General features: G+C 35.6%; 1 long non-coding RNA gene across 1 annotated transcript; it reads right to left on the bottom strand.

Annotated features, from left to right (window-relative positions):
* Positions 1-8,558: 8,558 nt before the first annotated feature.
* On the bottom strand, positions 8,559-9,810 carry LOC140182569 (uncharacterized). The gene is made up of 2 exons (XR_011878433.1): positions 8,997-9,810; positions 8,559-8,856 (listed from the first exon to the last, which is right to left on the bottom strand). It is a non-coding gene; the product is annotated as an uncharacterized lncRNA (long non-coding RNA).
* Between the last annotated feature and the right edge of the window lie 7,873 nt (positions 9,811-17,683).

Here is a 17,683-nt window from a genome sequence, read left to right as displayed (position 1 = left end):
GAAATTTTTAAAGAAATAGAGACATTCACATTTGTAATACAAAAAAATTCGAAAAATATATAAAAGAATATCCATTTAGTATGAAAAAGAAACATTCTGATACTTAGCAGAAGAAATATCCATATATATTAACTCGTAGAGATTTTGGATTGATCCAAAAGTATTTGGCTGATTTTTGGCTAATACCCTTTTGGTTTCCTAGCATTGCTTGAATTATAATTAATCAAGCTTGATATACTTCTAAGTTTTATTATCAACCAAATGTATAAAAAATGTGCAGGCATGGAGATTGTTTACAGAAGCAAAGGCTATGAAATTGTTTGTAATGCAATAAGAGACACATCGAATTTATTGCAGGTGCAGATAGTAGGATATAATTATGCATAAATAAAATATTAACATTTAATATTATATTATTCATTTTTTATAAAATAGCAATATTAAACTAATTTGGTTTATGAGATACGTTCAGTACTTCCACAAATAATATCTTACATATTTGATTAGAATGAGAGTTATTCATTGTACTTATCCATTTTTCTTGAAGTTCTGATTTAACATTTGATTTATTTTATTACACTCTTTGTATTCAATTTCTGTCTCATAATTGAACAAAATCACTAAGTAGAGAAGTTAACACCAATCACATAATTTTTGCATGAGCTAAAACTAATTAAACTTACATAGTTTTGAATACAGCAATTTACCAAACTAAACTAATAATTCATCCTAGGTTGACAAACTATGCTACTATTGAAGTCCTCAAAAAATCTCTATACAATTGCATTAATTGATCTCAGTTTTCATCACCCTGCTGGAACCCCAAATTGAGGTTTAGGCCTTGTTCCTTACTCTGACCAGTGATGGTGCGTGCAACTGCTTCAGCCAATGCTGCAGTGAACTCAGGATCTTTGATTAAGGAATTTGCATATTCTTCAATTTTGGTGTTACTTTTTTGCATAGTAACATCATCACAACATAGTCTTATTGAATCTGTTTGATGAGACCATTTTTTATCATTTTCTAAGATTGGAAGATGTAAATCATTATTATTTTTACTATTATTATTGTTATTTTTATTAGCCACTGAGCCTTTGAGAGTGGATGAAGATGGCATCGAAGAATCTTGAATTGCAGCATGGTTGTGCTCTCCATCATAAGTTGCAACTAAAATAGCACAAATAATTATACATTTTTAATAACTGTTTTATCTTTGTAAAGTTATAAAGTAATGAATAGTAAACGGTGCAATATAATTTGGGTTCAATGATTGGCATGATAACATGAAGTCATGAACAGTTTCTTGTGTAGAGCATCAACTTATATTATATTCATATGCTAATATACTATAGTGGTAATTTGTTTATTTATAAATTGTTTTGAGTTCTAATTATGTTAACGATTTTTGCAGTTTTAATTGATACAAAATATGAACCATTGATCCCTAAGGAAAAAAAGTCAGCTTAATCAAAGAATGCAATATATTAGATACCCAATTTGTAAGTATATTTAACAAGAAATAGAAATATATATATATTATTATCTTAGGATAAGGCTATATGGACTCGAATCGTAGACTTTCTTGGAGTTTTAGTTTTCTTAAGGGTTTTTTTCTATTTTATATAAATGAAATTTTTTTTTTGGCTTAATTTTTGCATATATTTAGGTCATTGGCTATAAAACCACATCAATGTACATTTACATTTGGATTGTAGATAATAAATTTGATATATTTATGAATTTTGTCTCTTTTAATTTTTATATTTTAATATAAATATTGTGAATATTTTTGGTATTTATTTAAAAAATTGATCTATATTTGATTCTTTTATATTTTGTTGAAATATAATTATTTATAGTGGTATATGTGAAATTAGAAAAAATCTATAATTAGGAAATCAGTAACAGTGACCGATTTAGCTACTGATTTTAGATTTTCAAATCAGATATCAGCAATCGATTTAGCGACCGATTTTATCAGCGACCGATTTAGCAACCGAAAAGTTGGTCGCTATTTAGCGACTGATTCTCTTAGCGACCAATTTAGCGACAAAAAAAGTGGTCGCTATTTAGAGACCGATTTTATTAGCGACCGATTTAGCGACCAATATAGCTTGGTACTAGTATGGTGGCCTTGTTCAAAAATCGATCGCTAAAATCGGTCGCTAATAGTTAGCGACCGAAGTTGGTCACTATTTTCTAATTAGTGACCAAGGTTTTAGCGACCACTAGAATCAGTTGCTAAATCGGTCACTATTTCGGTAATTTCTTATAGTGAATTCTGCTATCTACTCATAGCTTTATTTATTGATTCTAATTTTCAAAACTAGTTTTCAAAAATTTTTGTTTTATGACTACTATCATTATTTATCTTCTCAAAGATCAATCTACATGCATGCATGTCACCCTTCTCAATATCACTCTTTTTTATCTCTGATGTCATACTTCACATGCAAGCATGCATCCACACACTTCACACATTCCACATTCACTTAATTACACGTTTATCTTCTCTTTTTCTCTACCCACCTTTCACTTCACAATATATTTCACCCTCTTCTCACTTATACGTCCGAATCTAGAGATTTGGCCAAACTCTAAGTTTAATGTTAAAAGTGGTTAGGAAAATTTATTTTGCATCTATTAAGATATTATTTTAAGAAACTAATATGTCTGGATTCAAGAAGAGGACAATGAAAATAAATAAAAGGAATAAGTATGATTTTTGTTCCCAACATAGAGGCTGAAAATTTAATTCATCCCCGGCCTTTTTTCGCTCCAAAATGGTCCCCAAGATTTCAATTTGTTTTAAAATTGTCCTTTTTACCAATTTTATTTTTTATTACCAAATTACCTTTCATTAAAAAAATTATAAAATAAAATAAATATAAAATAAAAAAAGAAGAAAGAAAGGGATACAGAGAAGGGGGGTAGGGAGAGAAAGAAAGGGAGGCGCAGAAAAGAGGGGGGGCAGAAAAGGGGGGAGAGAAGGGGACCGCCGCTGTACTACTGCCGTCGCACCACCGTCCCGCTGCCCTGTCGCCCTGCACCACCGCACCACCACCAGAAGAAAGAAAGGGATACAAAGAAGGGGGTGGGAGAGAAAGAAAGGGAGGCGCAGAAAGGGGGGGAGAGGAGGGGACCGCCGCTGCACCACCGTCGTCGCACCACCACCCCACCGCCCTGCCGCCCTGCACCACCGCACCACCACCATTTCCATTTCTTCTTCTTCTTCCTCGCCGCCTCGCCGCCCTACCGCCATGCACCACCACCATTTCTTCTTTTTCTTCTTCCTCTTCTTCTTCTTCTTTCTCGCTGCCCCGCCGCCCTGCCTCCCTACCGCCCTGCATCACCGCACCACCACCATTTCTTCTTCTTCTTCTGAACTGGATTTTTTGTGAAATTTCTGGTTGTTGATTATTGTTTAAAGTGCATGTTACTTGATTTTTCTGCTGGTGATGATGATGATGACCATGATGATACTGGTGGTGGTGGTGGTAGTTCTGGTTGGGGTAGATTTCTGTTCTGGTAGTGGTGGTGGTTGATTTTGGTTGATTTTGGGATGAAGGGAGAAGGGTATTTTCGTCCGAAGGACGATTTTAAAACAAACTGAAACTTTGGGGACCATTTTTGGAGCGAAAAAAGGCCGGGGACGAAATAAATTTTTAGCCTTTACGTTGGGGACCAAAATCATACTTATCCCTAAATAAAAATATGATAAATTTGAATTATATTTCTCTGATAGTTAGTTAGATATTTTTTTTATTTTTTATTTTTTTATGTATTTTATTTTCAAATTAATTTCCAAAAAAAGGACGTCTAGCGATTTTTAAAATTCAAAATTTAGTTTTTAAAATTTTAGTATACATTATTCATTTTTACTTTTTTTCTTCCATCACATTATGTTTTCTTTAAAATTTTTATCCTTGTTTTTCCTTTCTTTATGTTGTATCAAAATTTTTTCTTTTGCTTGTTCCTCCGGTGATCGATCAATTGTATATTTCTTAATGAAAAAAATTGAATAATGAATTCAAAACAAAAATGGTGGTGTTAAAAAAGATGCAGTTATATTTAATGTACTTAAGATATTTGAATTTTGTAAAAACAGAAGGGAACTCTCCAAAAACAAGACTATGAAGAAGTATTATTAGAATTCAAATCAATTTCTTGAAACAATGAAAAAAAAAGTCTAGAAAGATAAAAAAAAAAACAAAAGTTATAAGGTTTTGAGCACCAATGACTAGAGTTTAATTATGTGCCTGTGATGTTTATGTTTCAAAGAGAGATTTGGGCAAGTAAATCCAATGAATGCCTTATGGTCCGGTAACTTGAGCCAACTGGTTTGGAATTATCGATTGAAAGCCCATATTCAAGAGTTGCCTTGAAAAAAAATATTTAGAGTCCAAAGAGGCTTTGGATGTATCGATCAACAAATTCCTAGTTATGTGCTTGTGGTGCGATTGTGCCAAGGAAAAACTTGGATAATTAAATCCATAGGGTGCTTTATCACGCAGTAATTTGGGCCAATTGGCCCGAGATTATCGATTGAAAGTCCATTAAGAGCTACCTTGTGATAGATCACTTAGAGTCAAAAGTCTCAAAGATCTTTTCATGAATTAAATGTAATAACTGCCTTCAAGTCGTATAAGTCCAAAAGAATTCTCATAATACAATTCAGATCTAAGTTCTTGAAAATTCTCAAATTCTATGCAAGATTCATCAAAGATAAGAAAAGACGAATATAATCACAAGAATTATCATAAATCTCACTTTCATTCTTTAAAAAAAAAATTAATTTTGCAAGCTCTTCAATTCTTTTCACTTAAAATAAACTCTATCTACTTTTCTTTTTATTTGAGTACAAGCAAAATTTTAAATTTGGTGTTGTGATGACACGTCATTTTAAGCAGTTTTTTAGGATTTTTTTAAATTTATTTTTTTAGATTTTAATCAAATTTCTTATGTTTTTTAGTGTAATTTCATAAATAATCAAGTATTTAGAGTTGTGTAAATATTTTTGTGTTTTCAGGAGTTTTTGTCTCAAAATAACTAAGAATTAAAACATTTTTAACAAAAAAATACAAAACCGGTTGAAAAAGGCCCAACCAAACCCAAGAAACATAAAAATCAGATACCCAACCTTTAGCATGGACGCACAGTGGCCCACCTTGCAAGAACGGCTAGCTCTCTACGCCCAGTGGCCCTCCTCCAATTTGCACACAAGCCCGGTGTCCAACCACACAAGCCCGGCATCCCTTGATGCAAGTAGGCCCACACCCAAATTTTCTCACTCCAAATCCGACGTTCAATACTCCTCAACTTCCAAAATGCAACATTTAAGCCTCAAATTCAATTATACAATTTATGAGAAGTCTTAATCTTGTTTGAAGATTCAAGAGATTAGTTAGCATTAACTCATTCTAAAAAAATATAGATTTAGCTGTTAGGATTTATTTCTAAATTAGATTTGAATTGAATTTAAGTAAATAGTTATCTTATCTTTTCTAAAGATAAGATTAGAGTTAGTTTTTGAATTTGAATTTTAGATAGAACTTATGATATAAATAAGTGAACAAGGTTCACAAGAGAGAAAAATCTGGAGGAGAATTTTCGAATCCCAATCTATCGGATCACACATCTCTCTCATTATTAAGATTAGTTTTTTTTTTTTTCTTATCATGAGTCACTAAATATCTCCCCTGTTGAATGTTAGGAGCTCTGTTTGATTTTAGGATTAATAATATAAGTATTTTCTTTATTTTAATTCATGCTTCTTTGCTTTTTCAAGATTAAGTTTTGTTCTTCATCACTAAAGGTTAGAACTATTGAAAAATATTCTAATTTTGTCTTAGATTCTGATTTTATATTTGAGAAAATTAATTTTAAAATTAGCTTATAATTCATCTCACTTTCTTCACTTATCTAGAGCTAGTTCGAATAAGTGACATATAATTCGGCTAGTAATAGTTCTTGAAGATTGTGTGGCTTAAAATCAAAACCGTTCTTCATGTCGTCTCTTGATTAGTTGATCAAGGGATTGGCGGTGAATTAGGTTTAGAGAAATTAAATCGTCAAGGGATTAAGGCTTGATTATAAATAATTTGCTATGAAAAGATTTTTTGCATGAATTAAATAAAAAAACATAAACATTGTTCTTTCAAGAATCAAACATCTCCAAAGTCTTCTACATTTTCATTTATTAATTTTCTTCCAATTTCAAACATTCTCCCAAGTCTCTATTATTTCTTCTTTTATTCAAGATCCACAATTTAATTGATCTAATTAGATATTTAATTAGACGTTATTTGCTTCAATTCGTTAATCCTCATAAATTTTAACCTAATATTATTTGAACTATTCGGTACACTTGTCACTACCTTTTCGCTCGTCATTCAGATAAGGCGGCAATTGTTTCCAATTTGTTGAATTGTGTCCCACGTATGCCACATGAAAACTCTACCATACTATACCATTATTCTTGACTCTCAAGTACTCACTAAATGATCCTCATTCATGCACTGATGTTTGGTCCATCAATCAATGATTCAAATGGGTGTCCCCACGGATGGTCATAATCCCAGCATATCTTAGTAGTGGAAATATATGGCACAATGATGACTGCATTACCCGTTAAATGCAAATGTTACTAAAGTATTCATAGTTAAAAAAATTTGCAAGTTGAAGAAAAACTTTCTGAAATAGACTAATAGTTGATTTGTTAAGATGCTAGCCCATTGGCTAGCCACAGCTGTTATTTAACATGGTAGTAGTGATACTAATTCTTTAGTCATAACAATATGGGGTTTGTTATTGTAACATAAATCATGTTGCAGCTTCCAACAAAACTACCTTGGAGGAAGAAGCTTTGCCTGAAAACTGATGTAACATAGATAAGAATTCACCAAAACGAAATTGCAGATTAATTTAAACGAAAGGTTTTTGTGTGTGCGTGTAAACGTACAAGTTTCATGTGCTGAAAGTGAAAAGTGAAAAGAACACCTAACTGCTGCTTCATCATTATGGACAGACAAAGACTATTGAATTCATAGTTTCACCGCCTCCAATATCTCTGTCTCCATCCTTCTTAATTTTTTTCTGTTTGCTACTTCTGCCTTCTTGGTCCCTCTTCATCAATGCTAAAAACGATTTCTTCTTTAAAATTTTAGTATATTATTATGTCAATATATTTGAAAATAGACATACAGAATAATGCATATTAAATATTATTGGCATATATGGTATGGGAACCTAATAAGCCAAGAATAAGGATAGAAAGTGATAATTATATGTTGAGGAAATCCAGATTCACCAAACGGTAGGTGGCTGGCAATGTTCAAAAAGAAGGGCAGTTTATAGAGGTATACCACATGGGCATGTTCTGTTTACCCAGCTATGTCTCTACTCTCTAGGAATAAAGAATCTTCAATGTAGTAGTTTAACTATTTTGACTTTGGTCTCTTCAATTTGGAGTTTTAATTGGGGTGGCCTGTGGCCTACTATTTTGTATATATAATCCACAATGATGGTCTCTGAAGTCAGTGATTTTGCAAGCTGAATATAGTTGTATAAATTGGATGAATATCAACTTCCAGAAGTATGTCGGCGACTGATTATGATAACTTTCTTATTTAATTTAAATTTTTTATATAGTACTAGTACTTCCGAGAAGACATGCAATATAATACAACAGTCAAAGCCAAAGGGACAAGTTCATTAATTCCAAGGTAGCGAAAATGTAATATAATGCAACTGTTTTACTTCTTTTTTTTTTTTTTGGGACAATTATTGAACTCCTGAAGTTAGTAAAATAGAAATTCGCCAACTCGTTAAACTACGTTAGAATGGGAACTTACGAAGACATTCCGATACTTAATTTGTGTACAATATGTTTTATGATAACCAGATTTATCATTTTCGATAGTGTTTTCTCCCTCTTTTACCGGAATAACAGCTTTACACCTTAATATATGTTATCATTTCACCGTTGTGCATACTCTTGAATATTTCAGGTAATGCTTACTGGCTCAGAATTATTTCCACGTGTATCCTTTGGTCTTAATTTGAGGGATCGAGGTATGACGAATCCAAGGTTCAGTGGATCCTTAATCCCTTCTTCCTTTCTTGTGTCTTCACAACCTCATGTTCATAGCGATTCCTAGGCTTCTTTATGTCATTTACTTTTGAAATTGGACTTAATCCAGAAGAAAAAACAATTTTATTAAAATTTGGCCAACACTTGACCAGCAAAAGAAAAGTAAGCAATCATATACCATTAGATGTAATTTCATACCATTAAAAATATTAATGATGACTAATTGATGGCTACAAATTACAAAACTTGCTGGCCTCCGAACACTCCTCTATTCAGAATAGTGCTGCATACTCGATTTCCACTGAGCTTTTGCACTTCTCTTGATCAATAATCTTGTTTAAGGAGGAAAATTTGGTTTGGATACCATGTTGTACTAACGTGAGTTACAAATTTATGCATTGAGTAAAAATGTTGTCCAAGAAAACAGAATATGTATACAAAAATTCTTAGCTAACTGCACTTTGCATTTTGAGAGAAGTGACAAACTTCACTTAATTTGAAAGACATTTTGCAGTGCTGCATATATAAGCCAAATAAACTTATTTATTATCCTTTACAATTACGAAAATGCTGAGATTCAGAAAAAAGCTGCAAGAGTACACAGTAGAACACAAGGACAACACAGTCAATGAACCAAAGTGTATTTATTATCCAACTTTTTAAGGTAAAGAGTTGGTGTAGACATAGTCTTCATTCTCCAAAATAGCTTCTTGAGACCCATCATCATTTCCTTCCTTGCACTCAAGATCACAACCACCTCTTCTCTGCATCATAATGTAACAATTTATAATTCAGTCAACCATGAAAACTTTGAATCTGAACCAATCCAAATCCAATATGCACAAGTCAAAAACACTCCAAAGAAGTTTCAACAGATAAATAAACAGAGAAGGTTTAAACTCACAATAGTTGCAGAACCTCCAGAACCACTATCAACAACAACAACTTCACTGTTAACTGCTTCTTCACCTTGAACAACACATATCATCCCATTCATGATTATCAAAATCAGAAAGAGAAACAAAGCTGATTTGGAGGGCCTCATCAGTAAAGAACCAATATGAACTTTATATCAAAGAGTAGAGCACCGACTATATATATAATGTTATGTATTAATGTTAATTATGTGAAGTATATTATATATAGTTTTGAATTAGAGAGTGTTGAGGTTGATGCTTGACCTGTCCCCGGATTCCCAAGCAGAAAGCTCTTAAACCAAGAGCTAGGTTGGCCAATCTTGGAGGTTTCTCAATTGAAAAGCTTTGTTTATTAAAGAGAACCAAAAGAGAGGGACAAGAGTCTCAAGACTATACTAACTTGAAAGTTAGAACCCCTGCAGGTGCACACAGACACTATGATCCAAAATCCTCAAATAATATATTCTGTTGGTTTTTTTTTTTTTTTTTTTTTTTACTTTTTTACAATTAATTGTATAGTATATCATATTAGAAGAGATGGTTACATACGCAACAGTGCAACACAACAATCTTTGCTATCTGGAGAAATTTATGATAAAATCGAAAATTATTATAATGAATATAATATAATATTAGAGAAGAATTTGTTGGAGTCTCCTTTGGTTAAAGTCTTAAACTCTTAAAAATTGAAAGCAAAGGTAATTCAATTATTTAGTTCACCAAGCAAATAAAGTTACTACTTATGCATAAACAGAGAATCTCCAAATAACAGTATAAAATCAAAGCACCCCCTAAGAGAATTCATGTGATGTTAAGCAAAAATAGTTGTCCGTCCTGTAGTCCCAAATGTGATGTTAACTCTTAAGCTAAAAAATCTGATTGCTGCAGCAGAAAATCCTCTCTACTATTTGGGCTTTTGTTGCCCATGGGCCTATAGTAAATTACTGGCTTATATTTTTGTACAATTAATTTATTTAATAATAATTGAAGACTTATTTGAATGTGACAGCGGTTGTGGCTAACTGGCTAGTGGGACGTTAGAGAGTAGAATGGAAGCAATGAATTGGAAGGAGCAAAGTACTAATGTCTAATTTTAATACAGTATTAGTAGTAAATGAGTATTGTGATGCATTGAATGAGAATGAGAATGGGATGAGTGATGATTTGAATAAAGTGGAGAAGCATAGGTCAAAACAAGATACCATGTATATGGGGTAGGGGGGGTAAGTAATGAAGAAGAATGGGAACAAGAGCTTGTGATTTGAATTGAGATTATGCTGTTGCGTGGGCTGCACCATTCATTCATTCATTCATTAATTCTTCCAAATTGCAGCCTGAGAGACATACGCTTCTTTTCATTCTCTGCTTGTCTACTCTGCTGCCTTACGCCCTACCTCTACTTCACGCCGTTTCCTCTCTCTCTCTCTCTCTCAAAATAGATAAGTAGCTACTTCCATGTCAATGTTACAACTTACAAGAGTCTCTACAAAAAACAATGATTATTAGAACGTGATAACTTCAATCAAATATATCACATCATATAATCATGTATTTATTCTTAATATTTTTTATGTAAATACTCCTGATCTCATTTTCAAAGAAAATTTATATATACAAAATACTCCAATGCTTAAATGAATTTTCAGTCTTGAATAATGATGAGCGGATAATTTATACGCTTTTTGACACTGTTTTTAGTATATTTTTAGTATATTTTAGTTAGTTTTTATTATATTTTTATTAGTTTTTATTTAAAATTTACTTTTCTGGACTTTACTATGAGTTTGGGTGTTTTTCTGTGATTTCAGGTATTTTCTGGCTGAAATTGAGAGACCTGAGCAAAAATCTTATTCAGAGGCTGAAAAAGGACTGCAGATGCTGTTGGATTCTGACCTCCCTGCACTCGAAGTGGATTTTCTGGAGTTACAGAAGCTCAATTGGCGCGCTCTCAATTGCGTTGGAAAGTAGACATCCTGGGCTTTCCAGCAATATATAATAGTTCATACTTTGCCCGAGATTTGATGGCCCAAACAGGCGTTCCAAGTCAGCTCAAGAATTCTGGTGTTTAACTCCAGAACTGGCACAAAAGCTGGAGTTAAACGCCCAAACTGGCACAAAAGCTAGCGTTTAACTCCATGAAAGCTTCAATGCTCAGTCCAAGCACACACCAAGTGGGCCCCGGAAGTGGATTTTTATACTAAACACCCTAGCTTACTCATTTTCTATAACCTTAGGTAACCAGTTTACTATAAAAACTACTTTTAGTGATTCATCTTGTACCTCATGACACTTTACACGTTTCATTTTGTATTCTCTATGGCATGAGTCTCTAAACCCCATTGTTGGGGGTGAGGAGCTCTGCTGTTCTTCATAAATTAATGCAATTACTACTGTTTTCCATTCTATCACACTTGCTTCTATTCTAAGATATTCATTCGCACTTCAACCTGATGAATGTGATGATCCGTGACAATCATCATCATTCTCACCTATGAACGCGTGCCTGACAACCACCTCCATTCTACATGCAATCAAGCTTGAATGTGTATCTCTTGGGTTTCTAATCTAAGATTGGAACTTTCGTGGTATAGGCTAGAATTATTGGCGGCCATTCCTGAGATCCGGAACGTCTAAACCTTGTCTGTGGTATTCTGAGTAGGATCTGGGAAGGGATAACTGTGACGAGCTTCAAACCCGCGAGTGTTGGGCGTAGTGACAGACGCAAAAGGATCAATGGATCTTATTCCGACATGATCGAGAACCGACAGATGATTAGCCGTGCGGTGACAGCGCATTTGGAACATTTTCACTGAGAGGACGGGAAGTAGCCATTGACAACGGTGATGCCCAACATAAAGCTTGCCATGGAAAGAGCCTTGCATGCATGAAGAAGAAGATAGTAGGAAAGCAGAGATTCAGAAGACAAAGCATCTCCAAAGCCTCAACCTGTTCTTCATTACTGCATAACAAGTATTTATTTCATGTTCTTTTACTTTTTACAATCAAATCTGAGAATTATTGATATCCTGACTAAGAGTTACAAGATAACCATAGCTTGCTTCAAGCCGACAATCTCCGTGGGATCGACCCTTACTCACGTAAGGTATTACTTGGACGACCCAGTGCACTTGCTGGTTAGTTGTACGGAGTTACAAAAGTGTGATTGTAATTTCGTGCACCAAGTTTTTGGCGCCGTTGTCGGGGATTGTTCGAGTTTGGACAACTGACGGTTATTCTTGTTGCTTAGATTAGGAATATTTTATTTTTGTTGGTTTAGAGCCTTTTATTTGAGTTTAGTTTTATATTTTAAGTTTAGTGTCAATTGCAAGATTTTATTTTCTTTTAATTTTTCGAAATTGCATGTCCTTAGTTCTTTCTTGATCTTTAAAATTCTAAGTTTGGTGTCTTCTTTGTGTTTTTCCTTTAAATTTTCGAAAAGTTGTGTTTGATTTTCTAAAAATTTTAAGTTTGGTGTCCCTTGTGCTTTTATTTACAAAAAAATTTTTCAAAAATTTGTTCTTGGTATTCATCTTGATCTTCAAAGTGTTCTTGGTGTTCATCTTGACATTCAAAGTTTTCTTGTTTGTTCTATTTGTTTTGATCTAAAATTTCTAAGTTTAGTGTCATTTTGTTGTTTTTCTCTTTCCTCATTAAAATTCAAAAATTAAAAAAATAGCTTTTCCTTATTTTACTCATAAATTTCGAAATTTTGCATTAATTTAGTCAAAGATTTTTAAAATCATATCTTTTTTTTAGTCAAGTCAATATTCTGATTTCAAAAATTGATCTTTTCAAATCTTTTTCAAAAATCAAATCTTTTTAATTTCTTCAATCATATCTTTTCAATCATATCTTTTTTTAATTTGCAATCATATCTTCTCAATCATATCTTTTTCAAAATAATTCTCAATCATATCTTTTTAATTGCTAATTTCAAATTTTTTTAATTAATTAATTAATTTAGTTTTCAATTTGCTTTGCTTTTATTTTATTTTCTTTTTGTTTTCGAAATTTTATTTTATTTTTCATTTATTTTACTTATTATTTTCGGTTACTTTTAAATAAAAAAAATAATTCATATCAATTCCCTTTTCTCCATCATGGACATAAGTGGAAGTGAACAGTCCAGAAGGACTCTGGGGTCATATGCTAACCCCATTACAGCTAGGGATGTCAATGGGGCAGGGCGGGGGCGGGGGATGCCTCCCTGCTCCCCATCCCCGCCCTCAGATTTGCTCCCGCCCCATTCCCCGCCGTGGGGGAATATTGCTCCCCATCCCCATTCCCACGGGCCCCATTCACCGCGGGGACCCCATTCCCCATCTACATAATAGTTCTAATTAATTATTAATTTCCATATGAATAGAGCTGCAAGTATCTATCTTATACAAAAACTGCAAGATTTTATACAAAAAGTCTAAATGATACGATGGTGACTTCTCTCGAAATAACGCAATAGGGGGACGCAACGACGAGTCAAAGGACAAAGCAGTGGACAAGGTAAGAGACGTGGCAACAGAGAGGAGAATGGACACGATGGCAGAGTTATGAAAAAGAACGCCGCAAATAGAAATTACGACATGGTAAGGGTGATGGCACGGTGAGGTGTGACGATTCGGTGAGAAGGGTGACGAGGGGGTGGCTGCAGAGAGGTTAGATGGAGTATGGACAGCCTCAGAGATCTCTGAATTGAAGAAGGGTTATGCAAATAAAGATTAGGAGTTTTGGGTTTCTATATGTGTGTGTGAGAAATGACTAAAAAACATATATGAGAAATAAACTATTAAGGATAATTTAAGAAATTCATAAATTTCGGGGAATAGCGGGGACGGGGCGGGGATCCCCGCTCGGGTCCCCGCGCCTGCTTCGGGGAAATTTTGTCCCCCATCCCCATCCCCGTGGGGAAAATTCCTCACAATCGGATCCCCATTCGGGGCAGTCTCCGCAGGGATCCCCGCGTCTCGGGGAATTTTGCCATCCCTAATTACAGCTGCATATGAGAGTAGCATCTATATACCTCCCATCAAAGCAAGCAGCTTTGAGCTAAATCCTCAACTCATTATCATGGTGCAGCAAAATTGCCAGTATTCCGGTCTTCCACAGGAAGAACCTACTGAGTTTCTGGCACAGTTCTTACAAATTGCTAACACAGTACGTGATAAAGAAGTGGATCAGGATGTCTACAGATTATTATTGTTTCCATTTGCTGTAAAAGATCAAGCCAAGAGGTGGTTAAATAACCAACCCACAGCAAGCATAAAAACATGGAGACAGTTATCAGACAAATTTTTGAATCAATTTTACCCTCCAAAAAGGATGACACAGCTAAGGCTGGACATCCAAGGCTTTAAACAAGAGGATCATGAATCCCTTTATAATGCCTGGGAGAGGTACAGAGGGATGCTGAGAAAATGCCCCTCTAAAATGTTTTCAGAGTGGGTACAGTTAGACATCTTCTACTATAGGCTTACAGAAAAAGCTCAGATGTCCCTAGACCACTCAGCTGGTGGATCTATACACATGAGAAAAACAATTGAAGAAGCTCAAGAGCTCATAGATATAGTTACTAGAAATCAACATCTGTACTCAGACAGTGAGTCCTCCATAAAAGAAGAGGCTATGGCAGTAACTACTGATCCCAATCCTCAAGAACAGATTGTTGAACTTAATCAGCAATTACTCCTTATGACAAAACAATTAGCAGAAATCAAAGAGATGCTCTAAGACACTAAAAATTCTAACAAGAATATAGAAGCACAATTGAATCAGACAAGACAGCAGCTATCTAAACAGATAACAGAAGAATGCCAAGCTGTCCAACTAAGGAGCGGGAAGACATTGAATAACTCAGCTCAAAATAGCAAAAAGTCAAGAAAGGAACAAATGACAGAGGATGACCAAACCACTACCCAAGATCCCTCTGAGGACATCAAGAGCCCAGAGAGGAATAACTCTGGCGTTCAAACGCCAGAAAAGGGGGAAAAGTTGGCGTTAAACGCCCATTCCTTGCTCAGTTCCGGCGTTCAAACGCCAGAAAAGGGTGGGAAGCTGGCGTTAAACGCCTATCCAGCATCCAATCCTGGCGTTCAAACGCTTATGAGGGATCAGACACCTGCAAGTGATGATAGTAACCCCTCTAAGAAGGCTTCTCCAACCACTTCTGTAGGGAATAAACCTGCAGCAACTAAGGTTGAAGAATATAAAGCCAATATGCCTTATCCTCAGAAGCTTCGCCAAGCGGAACAGGATAAATAATTTGCCCGCTTTGCAGACTATCTCAGGACTCTTGAAATAAAGATCCCGTTTGCAGAGGCACTTGAGCAAATACCCTCTTATGCTAAGTTCATGAAAGAGATCTTAAGTCATAAGAAGAATTGGAGAGAAACTGAAAGAGTGTTTCTCACTGAAGAATGCAGTGCAGTCATTCTAAAAAGCTTACCAGAAAAGCTTCAAGATCTAGGAAGCTTTATGATACCATGCACATTAGAGGGTGCTTGTACCAAGACAGCTCTATGTGACCTTGGAGCAAGTATCAACTTAATACCTGCATCCACTATCAGAAAGCTTGGGTTGACTGAAGAAGTCAAACCAACCCGGATATGTCTTCAACTTGCTGATGGCTCCGTTAAATATCCATCAGGCATAATTGAGGACATGATTGTCAAGGTTGGGCCATTTGCCTTTCCCATTGACTTTGTAGTGCTGGAAATGGAGGAGCATAAGAGTGCAACTCTCATTCTAGGAAGACCTTTCCTAGCAACTAGACGAACCCTTATTGATGTACAAAAAGGGGAAGTGACCCTGAGAGTCAATGAGGATGAGTTCAAGTTAAATGCTGTCAAAGCTATGCAGCATCCAGACACAGCAAATGACTGCATGAGCACTGATATTATTGACTCTTTGGTGGAAGAGATCAATATGACTGAGAGTCTTGAATCAGAGCTAGAGGACATCTTTAAAGATGTTCAGCCTGATTTGGAGGAACCAGAGGAAATAAAAGAATCTCTAAAAATCCCTCAGGAAGAGGAGAAACCTCCTAAACCAGAGCTCAAACCACTACCACCATCCCTGAAATATGCATTTTTGGGAGAGGGTGACACTTTTCCAGTGATCATAAGCTCTGCTTTAAATCCACAGGAAGAGAAAGCACTAATTCAAGTGCTAAGGACACATAAGACAGCTCTTGGGTGGTCCATAAGTGATCTTAAGGGCATTAGCCCAGCAAGATGCATGCACAAAGTCGTATTGGAGGATGATGCCAAGCCAGTGGTTCAACCACAGAGGCGGCTAAATCCAGCCATGAAGGAGGTGGTGCAGAAAGAGTTCACTAAGTTACTAGAGGCTGGAATTATTTATCCTATTTCTGATAGCCCCTGGGTGAGCCCTGTCCAAGTTGTCCCCAAGAAGGGAGGCATGACAGTAGTTCATAATGAAAAGAATGAACTGGTTCCCACAAGAACAGTTACATGGTGGCGTATGTGTATTGACTATAGAAGGCTCAATACAGCCACCAGAAAGGATCATTTTCCTTTACCATTCATAGACCATATGCTAGAGAGACTAGCAGGCCATGAATATTACTGCTTTTTGGATGGCTATTCAGGCTACAACCAAATTGCAGTGGATCCTCAAGACCAAGAGAAAACAGCATTCACATGTCCATCTGGAGTATTTGCTTACAGAAAAATGCCTTTTGGTCTGTGCAATGCACCTGCAATCTTTTAGAGGTGCATGCTCTCTATCTTCTCTAATATGGTAGAGAAGTTCCTGGAAGTCTTCATGGATGACTTCTCAGTATTTGGAGACTCATTCAGCTTCTGTCTTAATCATCTAGCACTTGTCCTGAAAAGGTGCCAAGCGACTAACCTGGTCTTAAACTGGGAAAAATGTCACTTTATGGTGACTGAAGGAATTGTCCTTGGGCACAAAATTTCAAACAAGAGAATAGAGGTGGATCAAGCAAAGGTAGAGGTAATTGAGAAATTACCACCACCTGCCAATGTTAAGGCAATCAGAAGCTTTCTAGGGCATGCAGGATTCTATCGAAGGTTCATAAAGGATTTTTCAAAAATTCCAAAACCTCTAAGCAACCTGCTAGCTGCTGACACGCTATTTGTGTTTGACACAGAGTGTCTGCAGGTGTTTGAGACCCTGAAAGCCAAGCTGGTCACAGCACCAGTCATCTCTGCACCTGACTGGACATTACCATTCGAATTAATGTGTGATGCCAGTGACCATGCCATTGGTGCAGTGTTGGGACAAAGGCACAACAAGCTTTTGCACGTCATTTACTATGCTAGTCGTGTTCTAAATGACGCACAGAAGAATTATACAACCACAGAAAAGGAGTTACTTGCAGTGGTTTATGCCATTGACAAATTTAGATCCTATTTAGTAGGATCAAAAGTGATTGTGTACACTGACCATGCTGCTCTTAAATATCTACTCACAAAGCAGGATTCAAAACCCAGGCTCATAAGATGGGTGTTGCTTCTGCAAGAGTTTGATATAGAAATAAGAGACAGAAAAGGGACAGAGAACCAGGTAGCTGATCACTTGTCCTGGATAGAACCAGTAGCAGGGGCGTCCCTCCCTCCTACTGAGATCTCTGAGACCTTTCCAAATGAGCAACTTTTTGCCATTCAGGAAGCACAATGGTTTGCAGACATTGCAA

The sequence above is a fragment of the Arachis hypogaea genome, chromosome 20, assembly GCF_003086295.3.
Source record: "Arachis hypogaea cultivar Tifrunner chromosome 20, arahy.Tifrunner.gnm2.J5K5, whole genome shotgun sequence".
Lineage (NCBI taxonomy): Eukaryota > Viridiplantae > Streptophyta > Magnoliopsida > Fabales > Fabaceae > Arachis > Arachis hypogaea.
The sequence above is the reverse complement of the archived record's forward strand: the minus strand, read 5'-3'. Positions and strand labels throughout refer to the sequence as shown.